Here is a 16,071-nt window from a genome sequence, read left to right as displayed (position 1 = left end):
TTTAGTGCAAAGAGGCTAATGCAGGGAGCGTATACGCGGGTTAATTTTGTGGTTTCTAAAACCCGCCTTTCGTTTTAACTATATGCCCTCAGTTGATGCTCAGACATCAACCGATTTCCTATGGAGACAGGGTCTAGAGATCTTATACACATTTTTTTGTTAGGAAATTCCCAATTCACCTATTCGCCGTATATGCTATGCTTTAATCTAATTTTTTATTGGAAACGATGGAAACAACTCAACTATTAAAATTTTACATGAACATGACATTCTTGTGAATTGTCCATGTAATTTTCAAAACACCTTTAAAGGGATGTTTAGTCGATAATACGTACGTACTTTGAACATAGTTCACAACCCCATGACGCTTGAATCCAAATATTTAGGTAGCAAGTACTAAAATTTTGGATTTTTTTTAAATTAATTCTTTATTTTCAGAGCTGCTCAACCCCTATACACTTATAGCACTTTTGTTTTTGTTCTGCCCTGAAGAATAAGAACAGATACATATTCACACTTAAAATATAAAAAAAATTTTTCATAGAACCCCATATGCCCTCACATATATATGTGCCTGAATTTCATATGAAAGTGCAAAGAAAAAGCACTTCCATATGAAGCCAAGGCACTTCGTTATGATATTCAAATTTACACTAATAAATTGAAAGCAGTAAATTTTTCAAAAATATTGTAGCACTGAAAAAAATTTTAATTGAAAATTTATTCATTAAAGGGACGATCAAAATTCTTTAAACATTAACATTTTTTTTTCAATATAAAAATTTTGAACGGCCCTGTTTACTTTGAACGAAAAGAAATAATTTCCTACAAATAGCCACTTTAATTTAAAATTTCGGAAATTAAGGGGCTGCCATGTAATTTATAGATTCTCCAACCCAATTGTAAACCTCACTTTCACGTGCGAGTCTTGTTTCTTTAGCAGGTGAGGCTTTGGAGACCCCAGCTTCCTCGTGGAACTAGGGGGTGGGGAGAAACTATGGCCTAGAAGGTTCAATGTAAACACATATCGTCCCCGAGATGGTGGGGCTAGTACCTTTATAGTGCTTGTTAGCGGAACGTACCAGGTCTATATCTGGCAAAGGATCATCAACATCGATATCACTCGCCAAAACCTTTACCCGTAAAACAACACCAACAATTTTAAAATTCGTGCTGATTTGTTAAAAATTCTGTATTCGCCTATCAGACCCTCCGCCATACAAAACTATTTTGTACGACCCTAGCAAATTGAGATGTCAACATTTAATAAAAAAATTGCTTATTGCGTTTGGAAAGTTTTTGGCTATGATTTGATTGAGATTTATACGAATTTAAAGCTATTAAAATTTCAACTCAAAAGCCATGGTTATTGCATTTACGATATTTATGCACTCAATTCAAAAGAGTATGTTATAAAATTTACTTTTTGATTAAAATGTTTCTACAATCTCCAACTAATCATTTGGTAAATTATTATAACTGATCAGTAAGCATATTTGTTCAATCTCAATGTGTGAAGTGTTGGTGAACTAACATTTTTCGTAAATATTGAACTTTTGTGCATCGCAATAAGCCGGGCATCGCAAATAGTATTTTCAATACTATTGGGCAATTTTTAATATGAGATTTTTGGTAATTCTTAAATTTAGAAATTTCATGCCGAAGGGGATCTAATTTTTTATTTATTTTTTTTAAATAATTCTTAACTCCTACTTAAAAGTTGAAAGAGTTTAAAAAAAATTTTTTTTTTTCAGATCAGGTTGCATTTGAATTATAGAAACTTTGCTTCAGTACCGGGAAAACTAGTTCAAAGACGCTGGCCAAATTTGAAAATTTGAAGCAAAATGAAACTTACACTTTGTGTTCATTATTTATTTACGTTACGGATACGTTTTTTCTGAAATAGAAATCGAAAACGTGCAAGTAGGATTGACTAGGGCAGATTGAGTGCAACAAAGAAAAGTAAAAGAAATATCACATGACAACGGCAGAAGAGTGATAGATAGACATTTATTGAAGTTCTTTTAAAATAATTCAGAAAAATCGACCCATCCTAATAGAAAGGTGGTAACTTAAAAGTATTGGTAACACGGACGTACCTCAGACAACTGTTAATAAGGCCGTATCTCAGCGAAGTCGTTAATAAGGTCATCTCTCAGGAGACCTTTTAAAAATATTGTAACTAAAAAAAAAATTTTTTTGACAGAAGAGATATGATTAAATTTAGTTTAACAACTTTTGAAAATTCGTAAACGACTTAAAGCGATTAATTATTCTATAAAAGACGTATGAATCTATATTCTGCTTTACCAATTTAAGTCCCTTGAAAATTTTGAAAAGTAATTTTTTCAAAGTTCGATTCGAGCTCAAGGCCAGAACAATAATTTTTTATACTCAGTTGAGCAGAGCTCACAGAGTATATTAACTTTGATTGGATAACGGTTGGTTGTACAGGTATAAAGGATCGAGATAGATATAGACTTCCATATATCAAAATCATCAGTATCGAAAAAAAATTTGATTGAGCCATGTCCGTCCGTCCGTCCGTCCGTCTGTCCGTTAACACGATAACTTGAGTAAATTTTGAGGTATCTTGATGAAATTTGGTATGTAGATTCCTGGGCACTCATCTCAGATCGCTATTTAAAATGAACGATATCGGACTATAACCACGCCCACTTTTTCGATATCGAAAATTTCGAAAAACCGAAAAAATGCGATAATTCATTGCCAAAGGCGGTTAAAGCGATGAAACTTGGTAGATGGGTTAACGTTATGACGCAGAATAGAAAATTAGTAAGATTTTGGACAATGGGCGTGGCACCGCCCACTTTTACAAGAAGGTAATTTAAAAGTTTTGCAAGCTGTAATTTGGCAGTCGTTGAAGATATCATGATGAAATTTGGCAGGAACGTTACTACTATTACTATATATGTGCTAAATAAAAATTAGCAAAATTGGATGAAGAACACGCCCACTTTTTAAAAAAAATTTTTTTTTAATTCAAATTTTAACAAAAGATTTAATATCTTTACTGTATATAAGTAAATTAAGTCAAAATTCAACTCCAGTAATGATATGATGCAACAAAATACAAAAATAAAAGAAAATTTGAAAATGGCAGTGGCTCCGCCCATTTTCATTTAGTTTGTCTAGAATACTTTTAATGCCATAAGTCGAACAAAAATTTACCAATCCTTCTCAAATTTGGTAGGGGCATAGACTCTATGGCGGTAACTGTTCTCTGTGAAAACGGGGAAATCGGTGGAAGCCACGTCCAGTTTTTGTACACAGTCCACCGTCTGTCCTTCCGCTCGGCCGTTAACACAATAACTTGAACAAAAACCGATATATCTTTACTAAACTTAGCCCACGTACTTATCTGAACTCACTTTATCTTGTTATAAAAAATGGCCGAAATGTGACCATAACCACGCCCACTTTATCGATATCTAAAATTACGAAAAATGAAAAAAATGCCATAATTCTATACCAAATACGAAGAAAGGGATGAAACATGGTAACTGGATTGGTTTATTGACGCAAAATATAACTTTGGAAAAAACTTTGTAAAATGGGTGTGACACCTACCATATTAAGTAGAAGAAAATGAAAAAGTTCTACAAGGCGAAATCAACAGCCCTTGGAATCCTGGGAGGAATACTGTTAGTGGTATTACATATATAAATAAATTAGCAGTAACCGACAGATGATTTTCTGGATCACCTGGTCCACATTTTGGTCGATATCGCGAGAACGCCTTCACATGTACATCTAAGGGCCACTCGCTTTTAAAACCCTCATTAATACCTTTAATTTGATATCCATATCGTACAAACACATTCTAGAGTCACCCCTGGCCCACCCTAATGGCGATATCTCGAAAAGGCGTCCACCTATAGACCTAATGCCCACTCCCTCTTAAAATGCTCAGTAACACCTTTCGTTTGATACCCATATCGTACAAACATGCTAGAGTCACCCCTGGCCCACCCTAATGGCGATATCTCGAAAAGGCGTCCACCTATAGACCTAATGTCCACTCCCTCTTAAAATGCTCAGTAACACCTTTCGTTTGATACCCATATCGTACAAACATCCCAGAGTCACCCCTGGCCCACCCTAATGGCGATATCTCGAAAAGGCGTCGACCTATAGACATAATGCCCACTCCCTCTTAAAATGCTCAGTAACACCTTTCGTTTGATACCCATATCGTACAAACATTCTAGAGTCACCCCTGGCCCACCCTAATGGCGATATCTCGAAAAGGCGTCCACCTATAGACCTAATGCCCACTCCCTCTTAAAATGCTCAGTAACACCTTTCGTTTGATACCCATATCGTACAAACACATTCTAGAGTCACCCCTGACCCACCCTAATGACGATATCTCGAAAAGGTGTCCACCTATGCACCTCATGCCCACTCCCTCTTAAAATGCTCAGTAACACCTTTCGTTTGATACCCATATCGTACAAACATTCTAGAGTCACCCTTGCTCCACCTTTATGGCGATATCTCGAAAAGGCGTCCACCTATAGAACTAAGGATTACTCCCTTTTAAAATACTCATTACCATCTTTCATTTGATACCCATATCATACAAACACATTCTAGAGTCACCCCTGGCCCACCCTAATGGCGACATTTCGAAAAGGCGTCCACCTATAGACCTAATGCCCACTCCCTCTTAAAATGCTCAGTAACACTTTTCGTTTGATACCCATATCGTACAAACATTCTAGAGTCACCCCTGGCCCACCCTAATGGCGATATCTCGAAAAGGCGTCCACCTATAGACCTAGTGCCCGTTCCCTCTTAAAATGCTCAGTAACTCCATTCATTTGATTCCCATATCGTACAAACACATTCTAGAGACACCCCTGGTCCACCTTTATGGCGATATCTCGAAACGGCGTCCACCTATGGAACTAAGGATCACTCCTTTTCAAAATACTCATTAACAGCTTTCATTTGATACCCATATCGTACAAACATATTCTAGAGTCACCCCTGGTCCACCTTTATGGCGATTTCTCGAAAAGGCGTTCACCTATAGAACTAAAGCCCATTCCCTTTTAAAATACTCATTACCACCTTTCATTTGATACCGATATCGTACAAACACATTCTAGAGTCACCCCTGGTCCACCTTAATGGCGATATCTCGAAAAGGCGTCCACCGATAGACCTAAGGTCCACTCCCTCTTAAAATGCTCAGTAACACCTTTCATTTGATACCCATATCGTACAAACAAATTCTAGAGTCAGCCCTGGTCCACCTTTATGGCGATATCCCTAAATGGCGTCCATCCATAGAACTATGGCCTACTCTCTCTTAAAATACTCTTTAATACCTTCCATTTGATACACATGTCATACAACCACATTCCAGGGTTACCCTAGGTTCATTTTCCTACATGGTGATTTTCCTTATTTTGTCTCCATAGCTCTCAACTGAGTATGTAATGTTCGGTTCCACCCGAACTTAGCCTTCCTTACTTGTTTCTAATTATAATTATTCACCCCTATTCTGCATTTCGATTACGTTCCCGTTCTACGCTCCGCTTCAATCGAAGTTTGGTATTCTGCATTACGACGGAATCGTAAAGAGAAGAGGAAGAGCAAATGATTTTTCGAAATCAGCTGTTGGTAGGGAATGTGTGAACATTGGAACAAAATAAATTAAAGAAAAGTTGTAAAAAACACTGAAAAACGTTTATATTTTATTATCCACGCCATTTTGTACAAAAAAAAGCAATAGAATATATTGCCGCAGTGTTATATTTTTTTGAGTGATGTGCTTTCATAATTGTAAGTGTGTTTTGTCGTTCTTTTGGCCAATTCCCTGCCGTGGCCACCAAGTATTGTTAAAACGGATTCCTGCACGAATATAGTTGACATTTTCTGAATTTTAAGGATGCTAATTTCATTGCACTGGCCTAAAATACTTTATAAAGGTTTATTTATTCATTCCGCAAGGATTGTTTACGTTTTCGCTTCACCTTCCTCTACGCCGGCAGCTTGCTTTCGCATATAACTGGACCCAACGAACAGACACAAATTATAGCTGTCTATTATAATGGAATCAATAGCCGCGGCATTATTTATGGAGTTGGAAAGCAACGCATACGAAAATTGCCAGGCGAGAATGGAAAAGCAAATATTGCGAGATTTGTGTAATACATTTGAGATGAGTGACGAATTGTAAGAAATTGAACTTAAAATTGGTAAAGTTTAATGACTTATTTTCTTATTTAGGTTCAAAAAAAAAACGTTCGACTTAACAAGGATGCTTTAAAGTATGTGTTAGATACTTTTGCGGGGCAAATACGTCCAAGGACTTCGACATCGACATGTTGTTTTTGACCTGGAAACATATAAAAAACAATCATCATCAAGCCTTCTACGTTTCTTAACAAGTTTTACTTACATTTTTGTTAAAATTCTGTTATAAATTAATAAAAAAATAAAAAGAAAATATTTTTCCGCCAACAAATTTGCAACTTAGAAAAACGGAACTACGATCGAAATGCAGAATACAAAAAATCGAACGATTCGAAGTTGGATCGAAAGAGATTGGAACACAGAATACCAAAATTGCCAAATCGAAAAAATTCCAATCCAAGTCGAAATGCAGAATCGGGCTGATTATTTTTAAATTTTTCTAAATTTGAAAAATTGTATTTTTGTTTTTGGAATTGTAAGTAGAAAATTTTATTTTTTTTTTTCAGACAACCTGCCATAGCTGCGCAGATAGATCCATAGATCCATTTCGAAGGCTGCTAAGCCTTCATCATCAGTACGCTTTAGGCACCCTGCGCTAACCATTTAGCTATACAGCGTTGGTGTGTTTGACTGGAAAATTGCTACTTCTACTCCTTTTTACCAACTATATTTATTCAGTGTTGCGCCATCTGTTGCAAATCACTGATAATGCTGGATTTGTTTATTGTCAATTACTTTGTTTGACATTCCCAAGTGCTCATGGTTTAATAACAATTGTTTTTGTTTTTATCGGCCTATTGATAGTTAGGTAGGTAGGTGAAAGGCTGCGACCCTGGTCGCCCAAGTAGCTATTTAAAGCCGTTTTGATGCCATGTAACTCGTCTAAAAACCTACGAAATGTTATGGTCAATGTATTACAACCAGCCAGAGTTGTTGATAAAATTAAGAACATTCAGGATTGCTATCACAGATAACCCTCTGAGGTCTTCTAGAAACGGGGTTCCAAGGAACCTGAGCGTGCGTACCTACTGCCCAATGACCGGTGCAGACTGCTATCAGTTTGCGTGTGTTAGCCCTTGATTTGTTCAGAAGACTTCTCGTCCCCTTTCCATCATAGTTTGGTCAAATGGATTTTGATATTGCACAGTTGGTGATGTTATTCCACTTTGTTTGTGCTTTCTTCAAGTAGAAGCTTTGGATATTCCCCTTGGCTACTGCTAAGGGTATGCCTATTTCGACACTGGTTATTTCCTCGTTCATCTCCGATGAGCCCCTGCGTGCTAGCTCGTCGGCCTTCTCGTTACCCTCAATCCCCCTATGACCCGGGACCCAGATAACGCGTAGTTCTAGATTGGTGGATAACTGGGATATGAGTCGCTTACAAGCCCACACTAATTTTGAGTTAACGTGTGGCGAGGAAAGCGCTTTTATCGCTGCTTCGCTATCCGACAGGATGCAAACTTTACCAGCTACATTCAAGCCCTCCAGTGATTTGCAGGCTTGCCAAATCGCGAGGATCTCTGCTTGAAACACGCTGCAGTGCGATGGGAATCTGAATGATGCAGACAAATTTAGGTACTTAGAGAAGACTCCGGCCCCCACTCCCGATTCCATCTTGGAGCCGTCAGTGTAGATTTGGATGTCGTCCTTATGCCCGGGTTTCTCTTCCACTCGTTTCTGCTTGGAATGGCGGTATTACAACCGTACTCAAACTTCAGTTTGTGAGGGTGGTAATCTGTTTCGGTACTACATGTACCATCCGGAAGTTTATTTAGGATACTACTACGCCCTTGCTGAGTATCCTCCCAACACCCAGACTCCCTGAGTCTCAGTGCGGTTTGTGACGATGTACACAGTATATGCAAGTCGATCGGAAGCAGGTGCAAAATGGGGTCTAAAGCAGGTGTGGGGCAAGTGCGTCCGGCCACTATGGCACCAACACACGCGGTGCGCTGGACTTTTTGCAGGCTGGTGAGATTGTAGCTCTTACTTAGAGCTTCCAACCAGACTATGGAACCATAGGTAAGCACCGGTCGCACCACCGCCTCGTACATCCAAAGTACCATGCTTGGCTTGGGTCCCCATTTCTTACCACGTCGTCGGCATACGCCACGATCTTAACCCCCCCTGCGTTAAGTTTTCCTAGGATTTCATTTATGGTGATCAACCAGAGCAGAGATGAAAGCACCCCACCCTGTGGTGTGCCTCTGCATACCTGCTAGCTCCGCCTAGCTCTGCTGTTATTTCGCTGTTGCGAAGCAGGGTTGAAATCCAAATCCGTAGTGGTTCTTCTTCTTCCCCTACCGAGGGCAGCCTCAATCGCTTCAGCGCTTATATTGTTAAACGCGCCTTCCACATCAACAAACGCAGCCAGAGTGAACTGCTTGTGATGAAGGGACTTTTCCACCGTTCGAACTACTTCATGTAGCGCGGTTTCTGTCGATTTCCCTCTCAGGTACGCGTGCTGTACCGTGGAAAGTGGAGCCTCGCCTAGAAGCTCCCGTATATGTATATCTAGTAGCCTTTCCAACTTTCTCAGAACAAAGGACGTGAGACTTATTGGCTGAAAGTCTTTGGCTACTTCATGCCCCCTTCTGCCGGCCTTAGGCATGAAAACCACCCTTGTTTTCGTCCACGAGACCGGAATGTGGTTGAGACGAATGCGTGCCTCAAAGATCTCCTTTAGTTCCTTAAGCAAAGATTTCTGAGTCTTCTGCAGCATAATAGGTAGAATACCATCCACTCCCGGTGATTTATATGGAGAGAAGCTATGCATTGCCCAGGCAATTTTCTTCTCCGCTAAAAGGTTGTTTATGAGGCCAACAGGTAGTTCCTGATATGCCGTCTTTGTATCGCGTACTCCCTCCCCCGATCCATCCGGGAAGTGAGCATCTACAAGGATGTTTAGAGTTTCAGCCGCCGATCCTGCCCATGTTCCTTCGGCGCGCTTTACAAATGTCTTGTTTGAATGACTCTTGGCAAGAATCTTTCCCAGCCTGGCTGAGTCCTTCGTGGACTCAACCGACTCGCAGTGTTCTCGCCAGGAGCTTGATTTTGCTGTCCATACGGCTTTCTTATACTCCCTCAGAGCCGTCCTGTATTCCTGGAAATCGTTCCTGAATTGACAGTCGTTGAAGACCCTCCTCAGCTTTGACCTCAGGTCGCTGAGATTTTTGTCCCACCACGGTGGGAAGGTCTTTTCGCTCCTCGAAATTGGACAGGCAACTTTAAAGGCCACCTGAAAACTTTTCTCCAGAGACCGAACTCGGTCGTCAAGACTGTTTGTAGATTGTATAGGCGTCCTACTTCTATGGAGTCTATCGCTAACTATCTTGTCAAATAGGCTCCAGAACGTCCGTTTAGGGTTTCTGTGCGGCTGACTTATTTCTTTTTCCCAGTCTATGTTGAAAAGGATCAACCGGTGATCCGACAGGGAAAGTTTTTTCGACACCTCCCAGTTTCTTGCCGTAAGCTCCCGGGAGTCAGATGTTAGTGCTATATCAAGGACTTCCTCCTACCACGGGTAGTTCGCCGTACTCGGAAAACTAAAGGTGGGAGAGCTGCTCTTATTACATACGTAAAGGTTGTTAGCTAATATAAATTCAAACAGAGACTCACCCCGTTCGTTTATCTCGCTGCTCCCCCAAACCGCGTGCCTTGCATTGGCATCGCAACCCATCACAATGGTCTCCTTCTTGATTGTTTGTGCTATCATTTCCACGACCTCCTCTGGAGGAGCGGGTCGATCGTGGGCCATATATGCCGAGGCGAACGTTATGCTTCGGCCGCTTCTTGACTCGACGTTGACCACAGAAACGTCGTAACTACTGAAATTAGGTAAAAAGAAAGCATTAATAGTATTCCTAAGGAGGATACAAGCTCTCGGTTTACCTTCTCCATGTTTGTAAAAGAGGTTATAGTTTCGGGTCTTTAGGCCCATAAACTGTGACCGCCAGACCTATGGTTCCTGCACTAGGCAGACACCAATGTCCTCTTCCCTGAGGAGGACCATCAGGTTATCCGAGCATTGGGTTGAGACTCGCCTGCTCGCCTTCCGAGGATTGACGACCCAACCTCACCCAGCTCCGCCAGGTTGAGCTCCCCCAGGAGTTTGTTGGCGTCGCCAGAAGATCGTCTTCAGAGTGCGTTCCCAGAACGCTCCCTTTTCTCCCCCTCCTTATTATTTGTATTTATATTGGGCATACAGTTCCCACGAGTTTGCACGGAATGGTTAGTCAGCCCCCGGCAGAGCCAGCATACCGGGGGTAAGGCACTTATACAACCGACCTTGCCCTGGCATCGGAGGGGACCGTTCGCGGTCAGCCATTCAATATACACCGGCTGACCACACCACAGCCATCGGCACGGGTACCTCAACACCTTGGCTTGGGTGTTGTTGGTGCGGCAATCCTCCTGCAGCGACAAGTGATCCGTTCTTCTGAACACGCCATCGACGCTGTAGGACATATGGGGCTTTCCTCTTAGTTCATCTCGTGTTGGGATCCCTCCGCAGAGGAGATTCCAACACCATACTTAAGCCCCTTCTCCACGACAAGGCGACCAATATTGAAGGGGCAGCCATTGATAAATGATTCAAGGTTCGATTCGAGCTCGTGGCCAGAACAATAATTTTTTTCTAATGATAATTATTATTTTTTAATTTTTCTAAATTTGAAAAATTGTATTTTGATTTTTGGAATAGTAAGTAGAAAAATTTTTTCCAGCCAACCTGCCATAGCTGCGCAGATAGATCTATTTCGAAGGGTGCTAAGCCTCCATCATCAGTATGCTTTAGGCACGCTGCGCCAGGGCCGTAGAGAGAAAATCCGGGCCAGGGACTAAACAATTTGCGGGCCCCCCTATAAAAAAACCCGAATACATTTGATTAATTTGAATTAATGACGTCTCATTCATGAATCATTATTGATGGATTACATAAAAAAAATGTTTGACATATCAGCTAAATGATTTTTGGACTAAGAGCTGAAAATAAAATTAACACAGAATATTTACTATTTATACTGTTTTATTGTAACGTAGGAATAAAATTCTCTTTTAACAGCCACATGTTATTTCAAATAATCTTTTCTAGTTATTTGGTAATATTTTAGAACATTTCTGACAAATATAATGATGATTATAAATTTTAATTATTCGATATAGAAGGTTCGGATATCAAAGAGTGGCTTTTCTTGCTTTTTTCGCTGCACAATTTTTTATAATAATGTCAAAATTTAACTGTCTTGCCAAAACGGATTAAACACAAAGCGTGGCAAGTCCTGAAACTCGCTCTTGACATGAACAAAATCTATGAAAGTTTTTGATTCTTGCAAGGACGCTGAAGGGACGTTCTGCACTAGCTACAGTGACAGGTATAGTGCAAAAGATACGTGAAGAAATGTTGGAGAAAATTGAATACATATTTTGAACATAGAAGGCATTTAGCAATTCCAATGGTGACAGACCTTTATCAAAATTTGCTTCGTAAATGTGTTTCACGTGAATTATTTCGCATTCTAAGCTTTGAAAAACGTCCGACTTGTATTTTTCTACAAATTTTGCTGCGCTAGCACAGCTCGAAGAATAGAAGACATATATGGCATCCCAACTGGAAGAGCAGAAGACATATATGGCATCCCAACTGGAATCACAGGAGGCACGTATTTCAGAAATGACGTCGCAAGTGACATCTCAACTGGAAGACCAAAAGACATATATGGTATCTCAATTGGAAGCGCAAGAGGTACGTATATCTGAAATGTCGGCAGAAATTGTGGAACAGGTATCATCAAAACTGGAAGCGCAGGATGCAAAAATGGCTCAATTTCAGGCAGAAGTAGATGATTTAAAAGGTCGTATGGAGCAGTTACAACTAAATCGCCTAGCTATTTTAGCAAGCAATCCAAAGGTAAAAACACCATCCTTTGACGGTTCTGTTCCTTTCCAGGCGTTTAAGATTCAGTTTGAGAAGATCGCAGCAGTGAACAACTGGAGTGCTGAAGATAAAGTTGCTGCACTCTTCGTAGCATTGAAAGGACCAGCTGCCGAAATCTTACAGACTACTCCAGAGTACGGAACAGCTATGAAGCATTGATGACCGCTGTCGAGAGACGTTATGGAAGCGAGCATAGAAAACAGATATTCCAAATTGAGTTGCGAAACCGTCACCAAAGAATGAGACTTTGCAGGAGTTTGCCTCGGATGTTGAAAGGTTGGCACATTTGGCAAATGCGGACGCACCCGTGGAGTACACCGAGAGGGTAAAAATACAGAGTTTTATAAATGGCATACGGGACGTAGAAACGAAGCGAGCGACATATGCAAACCCAAAACCCACATTCGCAGAAACGGCATCCCATGCACTGACTCAAGAAACAGCATTGCTTCTGTGTAAGCCAGTTTTCAAAGCACGCCGTGTGGAGGTAGAAAGGCCAGAGTGGGTAGACGCAATATTGGAGGCGCTGAAAGGATCGCAAAAGCGGAGTGAAAAAGTTATCAAATGCTTAAAATGCGGGAAGCCCGGTCACATTGCACGTCATTGCGATCTTGGTCCTGGTAGTTCCAACTTGGGTGGCCGTAAACGCAAAGCTGGAGGAGATGAGCAAGAGCATGCCAGATGGAAAAATCGAGAGCTAGGTCCAGCTATTGAATGTCCTGTGATATCTGTGTCGCAAATTGGAAGGAAATCAAGCAGTCTTACCGTCAGAGGGAATGTGGATGGCAAGGAGCGTGTACTGACTGTAGATACGGGCGCATCTCATTCCTTGATCCGATCTGACTGGGTCAACAGGAGAGTAAAACCGTTACCTGGAGCAAGGTTGCGTACGGTCACTGGCGAGTATAACCAAGTCCAGGGAGAAGTGATATGTGAAGTTTTGATTGGAAAGGTCACGGTTCTACACAAATTCGTTGTGGCGAAGATCGTTGAAGAAGTCATATTGGGAGTGGACTTCTTGGTTGACCATGACATCAAGATCGATATGCAGAGAAGGGTGATGCGTTATTAGAACCAGGATATACCACTTAACTTCAAGTTGGAGAAAGGGTTCAGTAGTAATCGAATAATGGTGGAGAAGACTCGACAAAGGCCACGAAAGTCAAAAGAAAAGGTTGATGGATCGAATGGGCCAAACAAAGCGAAATTAAAAATATCTGCGAGAAAAAGACCGACATTGACAAACCCTCAATCATTATGTCTACACATATGTAGGTACACGCATCTGAGAAGCAAGGCACAACTACATGCATATATCTGAGATACTCCTGATAGTATGCAATGAGAGAAGCTATAAAATCGTGCAAATGTAGTTACGGCTGATAAATTTGAGAGCTCATGGACAACTAGTAGATTCTGGAAATGGAAGCGCCTACACTGAGAGAAAAACTAAATTGTTAAAATAACTTTTATCAGGGTCATTTATACAATTGTGCAAAGTTCAAGAAAAACTATTTGATTTAACATTTAATAATGACAAAACAATAATTTTTAGGTTGATTTAAAAATTTAATAGTCGATCCAACTAGAAATAATGTCAAACGAACATTGTTTCATTTTTCTGTTAAATATCTACAACAATCATTTTTAATGCAACATTGTTATTGTCGATTTGAAATTATAACACTGTTGAATCAACATTATTTTGCGTTAGATGTTACTCTCTTAAATTGTATGTAGCAACAAAACCTACAATGAATAACGGTTCATGGCTTACTGATTTACATTTCTGCATGAGAAAAAGCGTCATTTGTAAAAAATTGAAAAGTCGATTTTTAAACAAATATTTAAAAAGGTGATTTTTAAAAGAATTTTGTAAGAATGGAAAGTGAAATTGTTGAAAATGTATTCTACGCCATAGGTAGTGAAGTAATTAATATAACTCCATGTTCTGGCGAAGTGTTTAATGTAACTTCAGGTTGTGGCGAAGTTATTAATAACACAATAAATTCATTTCTGAGCGAGGAAGAAAACGACGAGAACAAATTAAAGGCGATTCTTAAAAGTTTTGATTTGGAAAATGTGTTTGAATATTTAAAAGGTGAGTATTAAATAATATTAAATAATGCATTTCTTGATTATCTCCATTTACGATTATAGCTGCACAAGTAACATACAGGAGTTTAAAATACTTAAGAAAAGAAGATCTGAAAGAAGCTATTCCACCATTGGGTCTTCGAGTGGAATTTCGGGAAAAGCTTATCGGATGGCAAAAGAAAGAGGTATGGTATTCGGTTCTAAAATCACCAAACAACTTAAATTTCTATTTCATTTTAATAGTTTGGCATTGACGACGAAACGATTTCCGCTGATTGCAATGAAATAAAAGGGCTTAATTGTCGACCTGATTTAAATGCTTCAACTAGCAAATATTTTTGCCAAAAAAACATAAATAAGGTAAAATTTATAAATGTTATTGTGGCCGCTTTTTAAAGCTCAGAAGTTCGCGGGCGTTATTTCGTTTTGTCGACAGGCATTTTTCTCCTTTGAAAATGAAATAAGGCCCGCGGGCTGTATTTCCTTTTATTGGGAAATTACGCCCGCAGCGTTATTGCTCTTTCTCAAACTCAAAGTTTATATTATATTACCCGCTGGACTTTGTCTTGCCCGTAAAATATTTTGCCTACATTCAAGAAGGGAGCCTCGCTAACTTTCTATCCCATTTTCTTCTACTTTATCTTCCATTTTTATTCTTAATCTTTTCCATCCCTTTTTCCATTAATTTCCATCCCACTCCCAATTCCTCTCCCACTTCCACTATCTCTTCCACCTCAATTTCATCATATTTGGAATCTCTATACCAAATATTAAATACCTGCTTCAAATAAATGCTGAGATAAAGCGAACTTAAATTTTTCCTAATAGAGAGCGTGGCACACCCCCACTTTTTCAATATTTTATACTCAAATAGCAATAGTTTGAGCCAAACGTATTCGGATTTTTGATTAGAATCATTTTATTTTTGTTTACTTTGCTTTTATTTTATTTTATTTATATTATTTCATTTGGCTATTTATTTATTTATTTCATTTTTATTTAAAAAAAAAAAAAAAAAAATGTAAGGCGCGATAACCTCCGAAGAGATCTAAGGCCGAGCTTCTCTTCCAATTTGCGTCGTGCTCCTCTTGATTTTCCCTACAAATTGGCCGGACGGGACCTACATGTTTTATGCCGACTCCGAACGGCATCTGCAAGGCAGATGAGTTTTCACTGAGAGCTTTTCATGGCAGAAATACACCCGGAGCGCTTGCCAAACACTGCCGAGGGGCAACCCCGCTTAGAAAAATTTTCTTCTAATTGAAAAACCTTATTTCTAAAATTTTGATGTTGCTTTTCCCGGGAGTTGAACCCAGGGCATACGGTGTGATAGGCGGAGCACGCTACCATCACACCACGGTGGCCGCCATTTCTTTAGGATTTATTTTCTTCAGGATTTATTTACGTTGTTGTCGGGTACCACACGTGGAAAGAAAATTTTAAGCTTTTACAAAGAGAACAGTAGACTTGACAATATCAACAGGGACGAAGTAATTGCTATTTTGGTCGAAGAAATATGCTACGGAAACACTTCTCTTAAACCGAATGATTTTTATTCGTTAGTAAACGAAATTTGCTCTGTTTTCCCTAGTGAAGTAGACACAAAGGTGATTTTATGTTTTATAAGAGTTTGAAATAAATTAATGTTGTAAACAATATAAAGTTCTTTACTTCTTGATGAAACAAATTTTTTAAATAAAATTTTCAGGAATATTACTATATATATTCCCCGGGCTGGAAAAAAAAAGCCGAGTGGAAAACTATTCTATAAATATGTAAACTGCCGCAAGTCCAAAAAAGGTTTGCAG

The 16,071-nt window shown here is 39.6% G+C and overlaps 2 long non-coding RNA genes across 2 annotated transcripts; both read left to right on the top strand.

Moving 5' to 3' along the window:
- Positions 1-5,705: 5,705 nt before the first annotated feature.
- Positions 5,706-6,484, top strand: LOC137243332 (uncharacterized). The gene is made up of 2 exons (XR_010950506.1): positions 5,706-5,817; positions 5,986-6,484. It is a non-coding gene; the product is annotated as an uncharacterized lncRNA (long non-coding RNA).
- A 7,573-nt stretch (positions 6,485-14,057) lies between these two features.
- LOC137243330 (uncharacterized) lies at positions 14,058-14,624 on the top strand. Its single transcript, XR_010950502.1, has 3 exons — positions 14,058-14,267; positions 14,327-14,448; positions 14,507-14,624. It is a non-coding gene; the product is annotated as an uncharacterized lncRNA (long non-coding RNA).
- Positions 14,625-16,071: the final 1,447 nt, after the last annotated feature.

This window comes from Eurosta solidaginis, chromosome 1 (assembly GCF_040869045.1).
Source record: "Eurosta solidaginis isolate ZX-2024a chromosome 1, ASM4086904v1, whole genome shotgun sequence".
NCBI lineage: Eukaryota > Metazoa > Arthropoda > Insecta > Diptera > Tephritidae > Eurosta > Eurosta solidaginis.
Note: the sequence above shows the minus strand (reverse complement) of the source record. Positions and strands in the feature narration are given on the sequence as shown.